Raw genomic sequence first — 20,461 nt, 5'->3', positions numbered from 1 at the left:
AAGCAAAGCATATCCATAACATAAGCACTGTAATAGAAGGGGGGAATAGTCTTGGTGGTTTTGCGTGAATTGAATCTAAAATCAAGAATTGCAGAGGCTAATTTATCAGACAATATATTCGCCCAATCCATGACATAACTACTAACAGCCGCTTCCATTAAAGGAACCATTTCGATAGTAAATTTTGCTGAATCATGCATTCCCCATATCCTACACATCATTGCCCCAGCGTAACAGTAAGGAGATGCCAAGGAATCCACGGAGTACTTACCCGATGATTCATGTTTGTGCTTTGCGGGATTCTGTCTCCATTGTCTAATCAGGGTTGATTCCGTCTCATTCTCCTCTACGAATTTCTCCAGAAAAGCTTTGTTGTATTTCTTTTCAGGTTCAGGAAAATGATACATTTTCCTCAAGTCATCAGGCTGAAATGAACCGAAAACTCTTCCATCAACTGTGCAAAACGTCCTATTAGAAACAGGAATTTGTTCGACCACCCATCTGACCACATCAGTGTAAGGAAGAATTTTCTCCCGAGCTGCTATCCTATGCAAAAATGAGTCGGCCAAATCTTTCAAGGAGGCGTCTGATTTATTAGTTGAGCCTGGAGTAGCTTCTTCCGACACTTCCTCTGGTTCTTCTGCCTCAATTAAATTATAGATGCTTTGCCAACTTGTATTTCCAAGGCTGAGACATGTAGTGTCTGAGATTAGGCCCTTTTTGCTTGGTCCTGGGTCACTAATGGGCTGGACTATTACTGCAGGGGCCGCTGCTGCTGCGGATCTCTTGGATTTCTTTCCCATTTTCTTAAAACTTGATATTTCGATGGAATTCTGCACAAGGAATGAAACCAGCGTGATACAGAGAAATAGATAACATGAGCCAATATAAAAGAGTTATATCTATTAGCGAGTAATCAAAGATCATAGTGAAATTGCTGCAGATAGAATCTAAGTGGAAAATCTCGGCATAATTGCTTCATTAATTGTCTGCTTCACCTGTCAATCATGATAATGGAGCTTTTAAATATCCATCATAACGTGTATATGGTGAATAATTGATTCGAGCGTGGCTTAGATTTTTGGCGGCTAATCACATTTGATGATTGGTGACGTGAAAGGGAGGGTTTTAATAATAGTCCAAAATATCATTCAATCACCAAAGGTGGTATAATGTATGCCAATCTTTAATATGCTTAGAAACACGCGCCTTGATTTAATGTATCGCAATCGAGACAGGGCTCGGGTCACGTTAGTTGCGCTATTGTGAAATTGCCGATGGCGATTCGCCTTATCGCATCGGAAGATTTGAAGGTGTCATAGTTAATGAATTGATTACCACAACCGATTGCCGATAGCGATACCTTTTATCGCATCGGAGGAATAGGAGGGGGTGCCTTATTTATATACGATGCGCTTTGCCCTTTCCCCGATATCTGATAGCGATTTCCCTTTTCAGATCGGAGAAATTCAATGGGTCTTTATATGTGTTTTTCTTATTATTGCAATATGCGATCTTGCGATCGCTTTATCGTAATAATAAAAAGCTTTATGATTTGTCTAAAAGACCTATTTTATCATTGTTTGAAAGGTATATCATATTTCAGTCGGACCTTTTGATGAGGGTTTTTTTCTAATAATGAGTTAATACCAATTTATTCACACATCTATGTTAAAAGGGACCCATTTCATATTATGATTTTTAAAGAAAAATTTTATGAAATGGGGGGTTGTTGTACAGCACAACACTTCCTTATCCTATTGTGTCATATTTTTACATCCTTCAATCCTATCCCAAGTTGTTCTTAAGGGGGGATGTTAGGATATTCTGATACATAGGAAATAGTTAAGTATAACTTGGTCTAGTATAGAGTTAGGTAATGTGTGTTTCTTTACTATGTACTTTTGTAACTTACAATTCGACGGTCATGATATGTTCTAGACATTAAGTGATCCGATGGTTCATTCTCTCCTCGGTATTACTGACACTTGATTCGTGACTTAACACTCGATTGGTCCATGATCTCTATTTAAAGAGCATGGAGGGTCATTTGTAGGGTGACCGTTCATGACAGAAGCTTAAAATTGCCTGAAGTGGCCATGTTGGCTCAGGTCATGGATTGTTTCCCTCTTTGAGGGTTTTAACCACGTCAATAATACTGGTGTATTGATATGTTTGTGAGCAGTGTCCTTTAGTGTTCTATCTGAGGAACTTACCCTGTAAATTCATACAAAGCCCCCAAACCTTTGGCATATCCTCTAACACATATGCAAGTGGATAAAACATGTTTCCCAAGTGTCACTGCCAATTTGACCTAGAATACCAACAAACAAGGTTGGAAATAGCATTAACAAGTCCTCCGCTCTCCAACAATCATCTCCACAACCTACAACACCTCTAAAAAACTTTCAATACTCTATAGCACATATCCATAATCAAACATAAGGTCATCACACTGCAACAAGTCATCTCCATGAGCATAAGCATGGAGACCTAAATGAAGGCTTAGTTTCAAACTCAACTAGTGTGACAGCCATCATCATGTAGATCTGCATCATCCACCTGCAGCAACAACCTCTACATTCATGAACACCATACTTCCATCATCTGAATTTCATGAGTGTGAAATCATACATTTGACATCAATGCCAAAAAAATCATCCCAATGCCAGCTCAACTAGCTGCAACCATGCTACAATGAATGCATACATACATCAGCTAGGCTACAAGGGTTTGACATCAATGCCAACATGAGATAGATGCCACCATGTAACAATGTCAACATTAGCTAGATGGAACCATGAACACCATAATTCCAACAATATGCCCCTTTGGCATTGATGGCAACTATACACAAACTCTCCATACCATCATCCTCTATCACTCCACCTTTGACATCAATAGAAAAGGGTCAACTCCATATGATAAGGCAGCAAAAAGTGAAGCACAAAGACTATAATAACAGATGACAACATGGCTGATAGCTAATGCAGATCAACAAACATCATGTCTCTCTATAGCTCTAGTAGTAAGCAGCAAATAAACTAATCATCATCTAAAGCAGCATACCAACCAACAATATCTAGTAGCAACAACACTATGCCAACATAAGGCAATCATAAACAACATATGCATCATCATATACAATAATATGCACATCAAAGCACATCCAACATATCCTTAGCAACCACATGGCATCAACCTACAAACATCTATGAACATGACATGAGACCAAAAGCCCCAAATGTCATAGCATAGTATGAGGCACATCATGAACACCTCCATGTGGATCATAATGCCAATAATGAATGGCTGAAATAAACAAGAGAAAATATATGATTTCCCTGAAAACGTGCCATCTCCAACATCAATTCATGTTATAGTGAACCACTTCCACTACAAACATTGCTTCCTTTTGACTCAAATGATATATACATTTATAAATACATGGATGTAGTAGAAATACAAAACCTCATACATGCTCTCATATGACCATAACATGACCTCATGACTCATGACTATATGACCCAAACATAACACAATACAAGTACATAGTGTCATGAGCATTTTACATGGCTTTTACAATGAAATACATAGATGCTATGATAATCTCTTATGGACCAATGACTCAAATACATGATACATTATTACTATTACATCATCGTTAGGCCATATATGTGTCTGTAGCATAGACTCATGATACTTTTCCATAACAAGCTTATCACCATGATGACTCATCATACTAAAGACTCGACTCTCAACCAATACATAATGATGATAGAATAACACATACGTGATTGTAGTAATCATCATACAATAGATTATACATGGTTGTTCCATGTCACATGTCATCTATGTACATGGTTGGAGGAATGAGTACATTATATGAATGGTTGCACATCTTTTAAACCAACTATTAGTGGAAATGAAAGGAATATATGTGGTTGAAAAATGTACTCCTTTTCACTCATGAAAACACACATAAATATGTTGCAAAGAAATGAGTGAAAAGAATGAAGAATATGCCAAATAATCTAGGAAAACATCATACCATTCATAGCTCCCCCTGAGCTCAATATACCTCCAAGAGATAGGTTGATCATGTTGACCTGAATTTTCATAACTCATCATATGTTGTTGCAATAATCTCGTACTCATCAAACTACCATATGCTCCCCATGAGGTTATGCACCTCTCATGAACTTTGCAATCCTCTATATATATGCAGGAAAATAATCATGGACTGTAGGAGGTGATGTTATTCACTACTTGAAGAGATGTTTCTCCTTCTTTATCCACATAGTCTTTCATTGCTTCTTCTCTTCCTTCATATGCTTCTTTTATTCCTTCACTCATTTTGTGTTAGGTCCTCTTTTCTTTTGCTACTTTTATCGATTTTGGCTTGAGTAACGGGGCAACAAATAGTCTCTTTCCATATGGCCAAAGTTATGGCATGTATACCACTCCACATGGCCAAGATATGCAGCAAGAGGATTAGATCTCCTGTTTCTCATGCTAGATCTAAACCTTGATTTCAATGTGCTTCTCCTCCATTGGTTAGACCTGCAATCTAGTGCCTTATGACCAAACAGGTGACATGGGTAAAAATAACAATAAAAAACACAATTATACTTGTTTGCCAATCTCCTTGGCTACTGATATTGTTGTAATATCTGTTGATTTGATATATATGTTCTGCTCCAACAATTTGCTGCAATATGCCCATACTTGTGACAACTATAACATTGTACCTCATGCATCAAAGGAATAAAAGGACTTTGTTTCCTTTGAAATCTAATGGAGATGCCATGATCATCTCTAGGAGAAAAAGGTCTTCTAAATGTAGGTGCTCCTTGATATTTTCTTCTTTTCTGCTAGTTCTAATTGTTTTTTTATTGTTGGTTCTTTTTTTTGCTACTTGGCTGCTGGATCTGTGTAGGTTTTAACCCCGTACAAAAATTACCTGCATACGAATTCTAAAACACAGAAAATAAACAATGCAAGAGCATAACACATATACACAGAGATTTTCCCCTGGATCCCAAAACCGGGACTACCAACTTGATTTTTCATTATGTTCCTTTCAATGTTACAATACATATTTATACATGTCGAAGCATCCAATACCATGGACCGAAAACCATTGCGTCCAAAACCATGGAACAAAAACCATCACGTCGAAAACCATGTGCGAAAATCATACACAAAACCATAGGTAGGTCTGCCCAACCTAATATAGGGTCCAAAAAAAATTTCCCAAGGTGCTGCCCTTGACCCCATATAGGTGGGATACCTACCCCCCTTAAACTACCCGCTGCACAATCGACGCAACGAAGGGGGGCTCCACCCTCCCTCTAACCCCCTGGATTACTATGTAGGCCAGTCGTGGAAAGAATATAACACAACCCAACATTCTCCCACTTGTTGTTTTCTTTCCACAAGGGGCCACAAGAGAGATTAATCATTTATCCAACCCTGCGACGCCCATTGTTTCTCTACACCAAGAGAACTTCTCAGAGCTCACAGATTTTTTCAATGCATCTACAATATTCTTCAAAGTGTCCACCTTTACCAGCAACACCTTTTTGTCTTCTCTCATATCCCTCACAAAGTGATACTGAACATCAATGTGCTTTGTCTTTGAATGGTAAGTAGGGTTCTTTGCCAAGAAAATTGCACTTTGGTTGTCACTGTCTATCATTATAGCTCCTTGTACTAACCCCATACTTGAACACAATCTCTACAACCAAATTGCTTCCTTGCTTACATGAGTGGCTGCCATGTATTCTATATCTGTAGTTGATAATGCCACTACAGATTGTTTCTTAATCGTCCAACTGACTGCACCTCCAAATAGGTTAAACACATACCCACTTGTAGATCTTATCTAATCCAGATCTCCAGCCCAATCTGCATAAACAAAGCCATGGATATCCAAAACTCTGTCCAATCCTGGTCTTCCTTGGCAACACAAACCATAATCACTAGTGCCACGCAAATACCTAAAAACCCGCTTCACTATTATCCAATGCTCTTTCCCTGGTTTTGACATAAACCTGCTCAATATTCCCACTACATGTGCAATGTCTGGTCTAATACAGACCATCACATACATCAGGCTACCGACTGCACTTGCATATGGAACACGGGACATTTCCTCTTCCTCTTCTTGTGTCTTGGGACACTGTTCAGCAGATAAATTTACACCTACAGGAATAGGAACCTTCACCGGTTTACTATCCTCCATATTAAACCTCTGCAATATTGTCTCAACATACTTCCTCTGGTTTAACCAGAGCTTCCTCTTTGCCCGATCTCTTTTAATTTCCATGCCCAAAATATAGTTTGCAACATCAAGATCTTTCATGTCGAAATTGGAGGACAATTGTGTCTTCAAATCCTGGATAATTTATTTGTCATTTCCAACCAGCAACATATCATCCACATACAAGACCAGATAAATAACACATTCACCAATTAATTTAAAATACACACAGTGATCTGCTTTGCTTCTGGTGAAACCAAGTCCCCGTATAAATATCAAATTTCTGATACCACATCCTTGGTCATTGTTTTAACCCATACAGAGACTTCTTTAACTTGCATACCAGTTCTTTCTTACCCTTCACTGCAAAGCCTTCAGGTTGCTTCATGTAGATCTCCTCTTCTAGATCCCCGTTGTTAGAGTCGGTATTGCCATCCCTCCGTCAGAGATCAACTCCTCTTATTGCATTTCATGTTAGGTGTCCCGCCCAGTCATTTGCATTCCATTAGGCGCATAGATCATCTGACGGCAGTGGCGTTCCTCCAGTTTCCCTAATGTTATCTACCTGTCGGCTCATTTTTGCTCATTTAAAAACATATATAGTCTTTTTTATCTTGAAAATTGCAAAAGTTGTCTTTAGGGTTTCATGGTCAATTAGGTCTAGGGTTTCATTAGGGTTTTGTCAATAAATGCTTCAAAGTGTCCAATAATTGCCAGCAGGCCATGAGGAGGTTGCAACATCAATAAATTTTATCACCAAGAATTTGAAAATGTGTTTTTCGTTTTTCCTCAAAACTCAGTTTTGAGGAAAAAACAGAGTATTTAGTATTTGTTGTACAAAATCATGAAAATTTTAATTTTCTCATTGTAAATCCGTTCATCTGCACCCTGGTTTCTTTCTTTAGCCTAAGAAGCTCCAACACCTGCAAAACAAGCCAAGCTCAGGTCATTTTGTTCATTATAAAGTGAAAAAGCAGTGAAAAAGTCCAAAAATAGAGTTTCAAGAAAAGTACCAAAGCAAAAACATTGTAAAAGTGGGTTTCATGAGCCAAAATCTTAAAAGCTCTTGGTCTATAAGCTATTCCTTCATCTCATAATCTTATTTGCAAGAGAGAAGCAAGAGAGCACAAATTTGATGAGCAAGTGAGAAGTTGGGCAACTTTGGGTGAAAATTGCTTGGCGCGACACACTGGGCATGAATACGCAGTTCAATTTTGCACAGGCACGGTGCACTGGGGAGGCGCGGCGCATACAGCTAAAAGGCCCGAAAAGTTCCAGAACAGCCTCCAATCGCCAAAAACGCACAAATTCCTTTTGTTTCAAGTAGGTTGAGCTCCAATTTTCCTGTTCATCAAAGTTTGGTAGTTATGCTATGATGATTGATGTGTTGAGTGTCTAAACAAATGATCAAACCCTATCATCTTAAATTCCTCAAACAAAGATTGTTGCCTAGGGTTTGACAACTATTTTCTTCCAATTTTACCCTCTTTCCATCATTCCCTTACCCCATTTTTCACTTTTTTCATGGTTCCCTGAGTTCCCCTACCCCCTAAACTCACTAATCCCCCATCCCAAATCCCCCTTTCCCAAATTTCCTAATGTAAAATCCCCAAACCCTAAACCTATACAAAAATTCCTAACCCTATACAAAACTTCCCAAACATCCCATATTTTCCCTACCTAAATTTATCCCAACAGTCCCAAAAATTCCCACTATTTTTCCCTCTCCTAACAGTCACTTGTTTCACTGATTTCCCTTGGTAGCAGAGGTCAAACAATCATCACCAAAAGGCAGTCCAACACAATTTTCATACATCAGTACCTATTTCTCCAAGCCAATTTGTCTATCAGCAGTTATGGCATCCGATCATTCATCTGATTATGAAGTGGAGACCCAACGTGACTCACCTGCAGAAGGACATGCACCCAGGAGGCCTCATAGAGGTGGCAGACATATCAGAGAAGAACCAACCACCCTTACTGAATTACAGGCCTTCCCTCTTGCCATCTCTTGTTTCCAGCATCAGTCATGTTATGAGTTTTGTGAGAAGGTTGCTAATGTTCAATTTCATCATGAGTTGGCCCGTCTGTTCGTACTACATTTGCATGGTGATCAAGCTACTCTTGCTGGTGTCACTTTCACATTAACACCAGATTCCATTTCATTGGCAACTGGCATACCAAACATTGGAGAACCATGGAACAAGAGACGGAAGATTGACCGGCAACACTATGAACCATACATCAAACCAAGTTTTCTGAGACAGCTTAAGAGAGTGTTTCCTTTTCGGTTTCTCAAGGATGAGTATGATCCTTTAATGAAAATCATCATGAAATATTTCACCTGTGAGGGCCGGTTCTCCCGCTTGTATACTTATCACATCACGCTGCTGATGCATTTCACTCGGGTATGGATGATGAACATTCCTTATTTCATATGCCGAAACATAGAAAGGATGACCACCCTTGTGCAGCACAAGACCCCTTAGCAGTAGCTTAACAGTGTTTATCATTTTGCTCTCATCAAGATTGTGGTGGTTCATCAGCTTGGATTACAGGGCATCACTTGGGATGATTTTATCTCTCGTGAGTTTTTCAGAGCTCCACAGGGATCTTCAGAGGCTGGACATGAGACAGGTGGACCTTCTTATCAGCATGAAGGTCATGAGACACACACTGCTACTATGCCAGTATTCATTACTTATCAGAAGTGCGCTAGACAGTTATTTGCAGTAGCAAAGCGAGTGTTATCTCCACCTGGCGTGGAAGGGGCCTCGCTTCCGACATCAGCACCACAGGTACAGGACAAAGGCAAGAGGCCAATGAAGGATGAGGGGCCTTCAGGGGAACGAGAGGCCGACTTCATTCTCATTCAAGATGACGATACAGACATGGGCCCACAAAGTGCAAACCTTAGAAAGATCATCCAGGAGCAGCAGACAGAGATCAAAACCTTGTCCCTCAACTTGGAGAGGGCTAAGTGGATTATCAAATACTTGGAGCAGAGAAATAAGCAGCTTGAAGATTAGCAGGTGATTATGGAGTTACAAAACATCCAGGAGAATCGACAAGCTGCCCAAGGGAGGAGGATTGGATTCACTTCATTGGAGCAAGAGATCAACGTTGATCGAGAGTCTTGGCTCGAGAGAGTCAACATCCACTTGGAGAGACTGCTAGACAAGGCCGATAGAGACAAAGCATTGTTGAGACACATGGCTTTCCACTACATGGCGTGGAACAAGGTTTGCATGGCACGAATAAGAAATTTAAAGGCAAAACTAAGGAAGGCATTGAAAAGGCAAAAGAGGCAAAAAGAACATGATCAACTCCGGATATTGGCCAAGGAATCCTTGGCTCATCATAGCTCTTGATGAAGAAGGTCCAGCCCAAATTTCAAGAAATTTGGAGCAATTTTTGCATTTTGGAAAATTTTTGCACTAAAAAACAGGGTTTTTCTCCCTATGCGTCGCGCCACGTGGCGCTCGCTTTTGCTAGAGGGCTCCAAATCCAAAAAACTTTGCATTTCTAGATTTTTCATGATAAATTATGCTTTCCTACCTATGGCCAAGAAATTTGGGAGGTTTTGAGCCCTCAAAAGGTCAAAAAACACTCACAAAATGACTTCATTGCCCCTATTTTGACACACAGGAAGCAGTCCTGGGAGAATGAAGTTTTGGAGGGGCAAATGGCATCCAAATCCAGAAATTCCACTTGGGTTGGAAATTCGACAGGCAGGGCTTTCCAACAAGCTATCATGATCTCAATTTGGACTTCGGGAAGTGCCCCAAAATCAGCTCCAAAGTGGCGCAATGCATAGAGAAATTTGACCTCATTTTCAATCTTCAACCAGAAATTCGCACAGTTTTGACTAGGTTCACTTTTTGATGTTGCTCTTGATCTACCATGATGTAATTTGATGATGTAATATTGGCACATTTTTACTTTTTCTAGAGGATTCATTCACTAAAAAGTGAAAATTAAATGAATGAATCAGTTTCCTAGCATATAGAGGCAAGTTGTTTGATTGCCTAGATTTCAGTGCCTTGTTTAGAATTGGTTGAAACAACTCCTAGAATGATGAGCTCGACCCCTAGAGGCATGGGAATGGGTTAGGATGGTCTACATCATCTATTTTCTAAGTTATTTTCAGGGTTGGACTCTTGAGAAAGCCTTGAGCTTCATTGTACACTCACATCAGTATTTTGGCTAAGGAATTGGGACCAGGATTTGCAGCACTCTTTGGGATTCATGTGGCAATTTGTCTTGGTACAGTGCTTCTCTTTGTAATTGTGAATTTTTTTTATGTATGCCATCATCTATCTTATTTCTTCTGAACTAAACAAACAAGAGTGTAAGTAGAATTCATTGAAAGTGCAATGCTCTACTTGAAGTTTGCTTTAGTTGTTTGATGTTTTCAGCTGTTTGGGGAGGATTCATGATTTCCCTTGCCCTCTTCAACACCTCACCTGTCTTTTCCCTCCATCTCATGAAAATTTAAGTGCCAAAATGATTGCCTACCTTGCCCCATCGAGATCTCTGTAGAACTGAGCCTCAATCCCCGCACCCCAAAATTTGCCTTTCCCTTGATTCCACCTAAACCCTCAAAAAATCAAATCAAATCCTTTCACTTCATACCTAGCCTAAAATTAGTTTGTATTTCAGTCCTCTCAAGCCCCATCAATTATCTTTTGCTGAGATTGACCCAGAGAGAGCCCTCTCCTGTCCTCGTAAGGCTAGCTACGAGGCTGAGCGTGGTTTGATGTGGACCTAGAAGCTTACCTTTTCAGCCTGAGGTAAATCTAGGCTCTAACACCCGTGAAGAAATGTTGTCTTCACATCCATCTGTTCTACCTCAAAATCAAAAGCAGCAACAACAGATAAAAGTAATCTAATAGAAGTTACCTTGGCAACAGGAGAAAAAATATCACCAAAATCAATTCCCGGCACCTGGGAATAACCTTTTGCTACCAACCGAGATTTGTATTTCTCCACCTTTCCTTCTGTATTTTTCTTTTTCTTGAACACCCATTTTTTTCCAATGGGTTTCCTTCCAGCCGGCAACTCCACCAAATCCCAAGCCTCATTTTTGTGCAAAGATTCCATTTCATCAACCATGGCCTCTTTCCAGAGTTTTTCATCCTCTAAATCTACTGCATCCTTCACAATTATGGGATCATCATCAATAATAGATAAAGAAAAATTTGAATAGAAAGCATATGACTATACCTTCTGGCTTCCTTCTTTCTCGAACTGATCTTCTCACACTCGGAGTTTGTGGCTCTTCATCTTCTGATTCCTCCTCTGCTGTAGATTTTGATTCTTCCTCCTTTAGCTCAAACTCTATCTTCTCAGGTTCCTTCGGTTGAACTTCATGTTTAATAACATCTTTCACCTCTCTCAACACCACATCTCAGCTGTACACAACCTTCCTTGTTACTGGGTTCCAAAGCTTATAACCCTTTAAACCATCCTTATACCCAATAAAGATGCACTTTTCAGATTTACTATCCAACTTGGTTCGTTTCTTCTTTGGAACATGTACATATGCATCACATCCAAATACCCTCAGATGTGAAAGAGAGGGCTTCTTACCAGTCCATACCTCTTGTGGATTCTTATCCTCCAATGCTGATGAAGGTGATCTATTGACCAGGTAACATGTTGTCTCCACTGCCTCTGCCCAGAATTCTTGTCCTAACCCGACACCACTGAGCATGCTTCTTTCCCTTTCCATCAACATCTTGTTCATTCTTTCTACAACTCCATTTTGCTGAGGTGTGTATGGAGTAGTCTTCTATAGTGTTATACCACACTTCTTACAGAATTCTTCAAATTCAATACTGCAAAACTCTCCACCATTATCTATCCTCGGCACCTTTATCTTCTTCTCTGTCTAGTTTTCCACCAGAACCTTAAATTCTTTAAACCTGTCAAAGACTTCAAATTTCTTCTTAAGGAAATATATCCATGTATTCCTTGAGAAGTCATCCATAAATGATACATAGTACACAGACTTACCCAGTGATGGAACCTTCATAGGTCCAAACACATCACTGTGCACAAGCTCTAATATCTGTTTTTCCCTCTTACCATCAGAGGGGAAACTCACCCAATTCTGCTTCCCATATACACAATTTTCATAGAAATCAAAATCCAGAGAGCTATTACTCATACCTTCTACCATACCTTTACCATGAAGTATTCGAAGGCCCTTCTCTCTAATATGTCCAAGCCTTTGATGCCATAGCATGGTCTTCTCTCCAGAGACCACTAGATTTTCTCCCCCACTTTCAAGAACCACAGAACTATTGCACCCATCAACAACAGTGCTACCTTGCAGCTTGTACAGAGTTCCAATCTGAACTCCCTGCATCAATACCAGTGCTCCCCAAACCATCTTGCAGGTATCCTTCTCAAACATTGTTTTTACACCTGCATCATCCAGCTTGCTTACAGAAATCAGATTTCTGGCTAATGTAGGAATATGTAGAACAGCCGGAAGTGTTCTAACCCTTCCACCTTGCAACTTCAACTTTACTTTTCTGCTACCAACGATTCTAGCCTTCCTATCATCCCCTAAGAAGACATCACCACCATCGTATTTCTCATATTCGCAGAACCACTCTCTATGGGGAGTGAAGTGAAAGGATGCACCTGAGTCAATCAACCATGCCTCATGATCTACATGTGTACATGAAGAAGCCAAGAACACATCCCCACCTTCATCTGAGGTGGTTTTCGCCTCTACAAAAGGAGCATCATCAGATCCCTTTCCTTTGTCAGGAGCTTTAGATTTACAGTCCCTTTTGTAGTGCCCTTCCTTTCTGCATTTCTAGCACACCACCTTTATAGGTTTTCTTGGAGATTTAGATATCCCACTCGATGACTTATTTTTGTTTCTGTTCTGGGGCTGTCCTTGTACAGACAAAGCATCACCATTCTGGCTCTCCATATTTTTCCGTCTCATCTCCTCTGTCAGCAAGGATGAGACTATTTCATCAAACCGCAAGGTAGTTGCATTGCTACCTATTGCAATAACCATACTATCCCACGAATCTGGTAGAGAAGACAACAAACTAATGCACTTATCTTCATCTGAAATTTTGATATCAATAGACGATAACTAACTTACCACAGTATTAAACGCATTCAGATGCTCTGTCACCGAGTCTCCATCTTTCATCCTCAGGTTATACAACTTTTTCCATAGGAACTGTTTATTCACCAAAGACTTAGATTGGTACAAAGCCCCTAACTTGTCCCACAAAGCCTTTGTCGTAGCTTCCCCTGATACATTCAGCAATACTGAATCTGAGACACACAATCTTATTGTGCTCTTTGCCTTTCGATCCAACTTCTTCCATTCTTCTCAGACACTCCCATTTGTTTAGTACCTGGATCTACCACGATCCACTGATCTTTATCCACCAACAGATCTTCCATCTTGAGTTTCCACAACTCAAAACTCTAACCATTAAATTTATCGATCTCTATCTTTCCACTGCTCGCCATATTCTTTCACCACCAGAATCAATCCCGCAGATCTCCCACTGAACGAGGTCTACCACAGGCCCAAGTGAAACCCCTTAGCAACAAAGGCATCCCCTTGAAGCCAAAACAACTCTGATACCAAATGTAGGTTTTAACCCCATACAGAAAGTACCTACATACGAATTCTAAAACATAGAAAATAAACAATGCGAGAGCATAACACATATACACAGAGATTTTCCCCTGGATCCAAAAACTGGGACTACCAGCTTGATTTTTCATTATGTTCCTTTCAATGTTACAATACATATTTATACATGTCAAAGAATCCAATACCATGGACCGAAAACCATCGCGTCCAAAACCATGTGCAAAAATCATACACAAAATCATAGCTAGGTCTTCCCAACCTAATATAGGATCCAAAAAAAAAATTCAGAAGGGAGCTACCCACCCCCCTCAAACCGCCCGCTACACAATCGGCGCAACAAAGGCGGGGCTCCCCACCCCCCCCTGCTCTAACGCCTCGGTTAACTATGTAGGCTAGTCGTGGAAAGAATATAACACAACCCAACAATTATTTCTTGCTTCCTTGGTTCTCACTCTTGCTGATAGTATTGTTTGCTATAGGTTTCTTGGGTTCTTCTTTCTTGTTTTTTCCTGCATGCAAACTAGACTCACCCTTTTGAAATCCAAGACCAGATTTACCCAATTGTGATCTTTGGATCTCAAGCAAATTATCTAAGTCTAAAGTGCTTTTCTCCATCTTCCACTAATTTCTCAAGGACACCACTTAAACTTCTAATATTTCACACTCATCTTCCTTCTCCTTGTACTACTTTCTCATACCTTCCCCAACTCTTTCTATTTCTATCAACTTAATTTTTATGCTGACAATATCTTCTTCAAGCTTAGCCTCCTTATCATCACAAATCCTCAATAAATTTTCTTGATCCTTGCATGCAGTTGTTAGTATAGAAATATTAGCTCTAAGACCCTTAATAACATTATCATCTTCATTATGTGCTTCAACATGATCTAAATCTGAATCATAAAAACTATAAATCAAAAGAAAATCATTAATTTTTATACCTTTGGATTCATGTTTTTTTAAATCTCTTCTCATCATCTGCTAAATCATGTGCGCTAGAAGAATGAGACTCTTGTCACTGAGCTTCTTGTTTTTTAAGGCCCTTGTTCTGGTTCCTTTTTCTCTCTTCTTTTCATTTTCCTTATTGTTGCTTGCATCATCACCAACTATGGATTCTAGCTTGTCCCACATTTATTTGACATGTTTTAAACCCACTAGTCTCTTCATATCATCATCATGAAGATTCATTTAGATTATGCATCTTGTTGCAAAACTCCATCTGCAATTGGATCGTTTCCACAACCTTGACATACTACTCTCCAAATGTTAGATCCATAAGATAATAATTGAGATTTTACATTTTTATGCCATACCTTGTAATTTGCAGCAGTGAGGATAGAAATTCCAAAAAAAAAAAAAATCAATTTCGGCCAACAAACCCCAGATCTACTCTCCAGTGACCAAGCTGCAACTAAGAGCCCCACTCTGATACCAATTGTTGGAAAACTTTGAGCACTACTGAGAGGGGGACGATGAATCAGTAGTGTGATCTTCTTAATAATTTTATCAATTGAAACTTTAAATTGAATCACACATATATTCACCAGCAACACAATATATTATCTCATGAACATAAACCATATAAGCAGTTAAAAAATATATACTAACCATGGGAGCAACAATAAACATCACATCAAAGCGCATCCATACAAGAGAAACAAGATATCTAGTGGAAAATTCTTCGTTGGGCAAAAAAAAGCCTTGTTGCTACTACACTTCTCTGAAACTTCTATTGAGAAAAATATGTATTTTACATAGATTTGTTGACTTCCATCAGCATGGAGACTCGACCTCATATACAAGTAGCTGACTCCGATCAATCTGGAGACTCGATTCTACTGAGCATCTCTAAAGACTATGTTCTCCATGGATCTATGGACTACTATCTGCTGAAAGCCACCGCGATCAATCGATCCTCGCCCAACTTGACTTGGACTATCCAACTACCATTTGATTGAGAAACTATTCCTTTCACTGAAAATTCACATTCACTACTCCACATCCATGAAGTCACTACTCCTCTACTCTATGAGGACCTCCTTTCATCTATTTTCAAACCAGATCCCAAGACTTTATGCTCAACTCGATTCAACTCTACAATACAACCTCTAGCAGTGAGACAATATCATCAAATCAAAATGACACCACAAATATGATCTCTACTCTAGGAAGATAGTGGTCACAATCTATCCAGCAAAAATTGAATAAAATCACCAACATAATATCAAACGGTCACTGAAAAATATAATTGTTTCATAATACAATAAACAACATAAGACACTATGGCTATGTGCCAAATGCATTAGCATCTTCTGTAAAAAAAAGTGTGAGAGTCACCAATAACAATTATCCGGCAACATACAAAACTCTCCAAAATAATCTCCACTACAACAACCTCAAATCTGATATATTCTGCAGCATCCTTCATTTTTGCTCATTATGCGTCCATTAACACTCATACACTGAAGCATATATGCTATCCAATAGGTTTGAATCATCAACACTCTATGCAACCTTCTCTTACTCATTCATACTCAATATCCAACCTGAAAGCTCCCAAGTGAAGAATATAAAACATGTAGGGTGAAATCAAGCTTGGGGCTAGGATCAAGGGTGCACAAATTGGACTAAATCAACCCACTAAGAGCACCACTTGTTCACTAAATGTGTACACATTATTGGAAGACCTTTTTAAAACACTTTGATCTTTTCAACTATTCTATAAGCCTCTAGGAATTTCCTTGCTATTTTACTTTCGATCAGAGCAAGGAATGTAGAGAAAATATCATGAAAATCCTCATTCACACGCATGAAATTGGTTGAACTTGTCTAGAACCTTCAACCACTGCAATAAGCTAGTCTTCGAGTGATTGGATCCTTTCAATCTCTCCCACAGGCTTGGATCCATGTGACTGGGGAAAAGGATGAAGAAAAACATCAACCCTTCAACTCATAACTTTTTCCACATGTTGGATCACCTTCTCCAACATCTGTACAAGCCTTCAAACCTCCCACACATATGCAAGTGGATTAAACATGTTGCCCAAGTGTCACTGCTAAATTTACCTAGAAGGCCAACAAACAAGGTTGGAAAGATAGCCAACAAGTCCTCCACTCTCCAACAATCATCTCCATAAGTTGCACCACCTCTTAAAAACCTGCAATACTCTATAGCACATCTCCATAATAAAACATAAGGCCATCACACTGCAGAAATTCATCTCCATGAGCATAGGCATTAATATCTAGATGAATACCTAGTTTCCAACTCAACTAGTGTGCCAACCATCATCATGTAGATCTGCATCATCTACTTGTAGCAGTTACCTCTACCTCCATGAACACAAGACTTCCATCATCTGAACATCATGAGTGTGACATCATATAGTTGAAATCAATTCCAGCACAATCATCCCAATGCCAACTCAACTAGCTGCAACCATGCTACAATGAAGGAATCCATACATCAGCCAGGTTACAAGGGGCTGACATCAATGCCAACATGAGCTAGTTGCCACCATGAACCAATTCCAACATCAGCCAGATGGAACCATTCACACCATAATTCCAACATCAATGAGGTATGATTTGAATTTATTTCAATTCCTTTTGAGTCTAATGGAAATTATGTGCTTGGTACACGAAAGCATGGAAAATTCCCAGTTGGGTGGTTGGAACTAACTGCAAGAGTGTTAGCAGTATGAGTAAAAGGAATTGGAACATGAAATAGTGTGCTAGTAAAGCATTCAGGGCCATTGTGGGACATTGGTACCCAATAGTGTCCATTGATTTCCATGAGCATGCTATGACTAGTATGATGGTTTTGAAGCAAGGGTATGCCTTGCTTTTTGGACCTTCTGATGTGAGGAACCCTTTCCAAGGGATGGATCACTTGAGGGACTCGAAAGCAGAGAAGGGGATGTCAGGGAACTTGGAAGGTGAGTGATTACATGAAAGGGGGTGACCAGATTACCCGAGGGACTAGGAAGCAGAGAAGGGAAGGTTGGGGAATAAATTTGTTTTGGTCATTAGCATTGCCAAATGGAATTAGAAGCAAATTGGGAGTGTGCCCTAGAACAAGGAGTCAATAACTTTGCACTAAGAGAAAAAATAGTGCAAGGATTGTAGCGCTAAAAATTCTAGGTAGAATTAGATCTTAGCAGTGGATTTTGGACATCCTAGGAAGGAGGTGAATCCTAGTAATACTTTTGAGGGTGGAGGTGTGACCCTCTTAATTCCTTGATTGCTAATGTAGGCATTGTATCCTTTTATTTTTTGGTCAAAGCAAGTGTGCATAAGTATATATGTGTTTTTCATTATAAATGTTGCATCGAGTTGGATTTCTAAATCTCCGTAAGTAGTATGTCTGTCACGGTTTCAATAATTGTTCATTGCAATGAGTTGTGTTATAAATATCCATAAATAGTATGTTTGTCATGGTTTTAGTAGTTGTTCATTGTAAATCTTGCAACGAGTTGTGTTATAAAGATCCATAAGCAGTATGTTTTGTTGGTCATAGGCATCATTGAGCACTTTGGACAGTGTTTCCCCAAGGCAGAGGGGTTTGTAATAGCCCATATTTGATTTTCCATGTAAATAAAATAAGACCAAGGTCATGGGACACATATTCCAAGATGAATGAGGGGATAAACATTATAGTGGGCATCACTTGCAGTTTATTAATGACTATGGAAATTGGAAAAGGAATTGGCAAAGGAAAATAGGAAATAAATGGCATTTAATTAAAGGAATAAAGGAAAATAGGAGAAAAGGAAGGTGAAGAGACACAAATATGCATTGAAGGGAAATTATAGAGAAAATAAAGGAAAATGAAAGAAAAAGGAAAAGGAAAGGAAGAAACTAGGAATCAATGATAAAAAGGAACCTAAGAAATAATTGACATCTTTTTCTCATTTTTGGATCAATTTCAGCAAAGGAGAGAGGACAAGCAAGGGAGCAAGCAAGCAAAGGAAAGCAAGGGAGCACAAGAGGAAGTTTGGACAACGACAAGGAAAAAAAATTATTTTTTGATTGCAGGTAACAAAGTGCATGTTTGATTTAGCATATTAGGATGTGAATGCATGGTACATGCATTTGATTATTTGGTTCATTTGATGTCACTGGCATGGGTTTTTCCTACTTTCACATGGGTTTCATCCTTGCCTTTCCATTTCCTAGATAGTCATGGTGTGATGGGGTTCATTCTTGGTTGAGCTTTAGATTTTCAGAAGGTTTGTGAATTTGGTGAGGTGTCTTAGGAAAATCCCAAGGGTTGGGGGTGGAGATGGTTTTCTCAAGAATCCCTCAAAAGGTGGGTGGAGATAGCAAAATTCCTCAAAGTATGGTGAAGGAATTTTGAGGCATCTGAGCTTGGTTTAGTTTTACGATCTCGAGACCAGTTTAGGTGAGATCACAGTAGCTTGAGGGTGGAGGTGGTTTAATCTCTGGAGTCCATGTTTGATTATTTCTTGGTTTATCCAATGAGATCCCATATTCATGGTTATAATATGGAAAAGGGTGATTGGCTGAAAGAAAGATTTGGTTCATCCAAATCTATCCTCAGGTGGTACGTGGAAGAACCTAACTTGGTTGGATTTTTCATATGTTAATATGAGTTATTTTTCTAATGTGATTGATTAGCACATGTACTTATTATTAAGTGGATTTTATGGATTATTTATCATGGTTTCTATTCTGGTTATATGTTGTTTATAAGCATGGTTCTATGATGTGCTCTAGCAATGGCTCGTGTTCAAGATAAGTATTTGAATGATTGATGAATGCATGGATAACAAGTGTTGTTGCAGCCAGGTTGAGAGGGCATTGAGCCTTCATGGTGATTCTCAGATGAAGTTCAGAAGTTTATGATCAGATATGCCTTCATGACCTATAGCTTTCATGTTTAACATATGTTTGATGAAATGTCTATCATGTACTAGGCATGTTTTGGTCAAGATCTTGTTCAAGTTTTGAATGGTTAGAATTGTTATCATCTTATTTTGGTTTCTGGAAAGTTATGAGCAGTAGTCTGGAGGCTTTCTGGAAAAGTGGCATAGATCTCATCACCACATGCACATAACAAGGTATTTTGGGTCATAATCGCTAGTAGATAGGCTTGTGGATGCAGTTGGGGCCTCATATCCACATGCAAGAGGTTTCAAGGGTGCAGTTGTGGAGTTAGGTCAGTGAAAAGGAGTTCTAGCTCAACGATTGATCACCTAGGGTAGTTCTCAGGCCCTTAAGTGATTTGTAGTTCCTGAAGGATGGAAGTAAGCTTTCATTTTGTAGGCCCCACTTCCATAACTAGAACTTGGATATAAGGTCATGTTATAGTAGCACTCAGCTCATGTTTATCCTAGATAGCTTGTAAAAGTGTGTAAATGTGGGGTGGGGGGTTACAACTCTATTCTGGATATGTAAATCACTCTTTGCAAGAAGGAAACACCATCCGATCACTCTTTGTAGAAATAAAATAACATTCAACCACTCTTTGTAGAAAGATAATAAGATTCAATCACTCTCTATAGAAAAGAAATAGCACTTAGTCACTCAAC

This window comes from Pinus tabuliformis, chromosome 4_1 (genome assembly GCF_031772625.1).
Source record: "Pinus tabuliformis cultivar Carrire ecotype Pingquan chromosome 4_1, CPIR1, whole genome shotgun sequence".
Taxonomy (NCBI): Eukaryota; Viridiplantae; Streptophyta; class Pinopsida; order Pinales; family Pinaceae; genus Pinus; species Pinus tabuliformis.
This window is presented reverse-complemented; position numbering follows the sequence as displayed.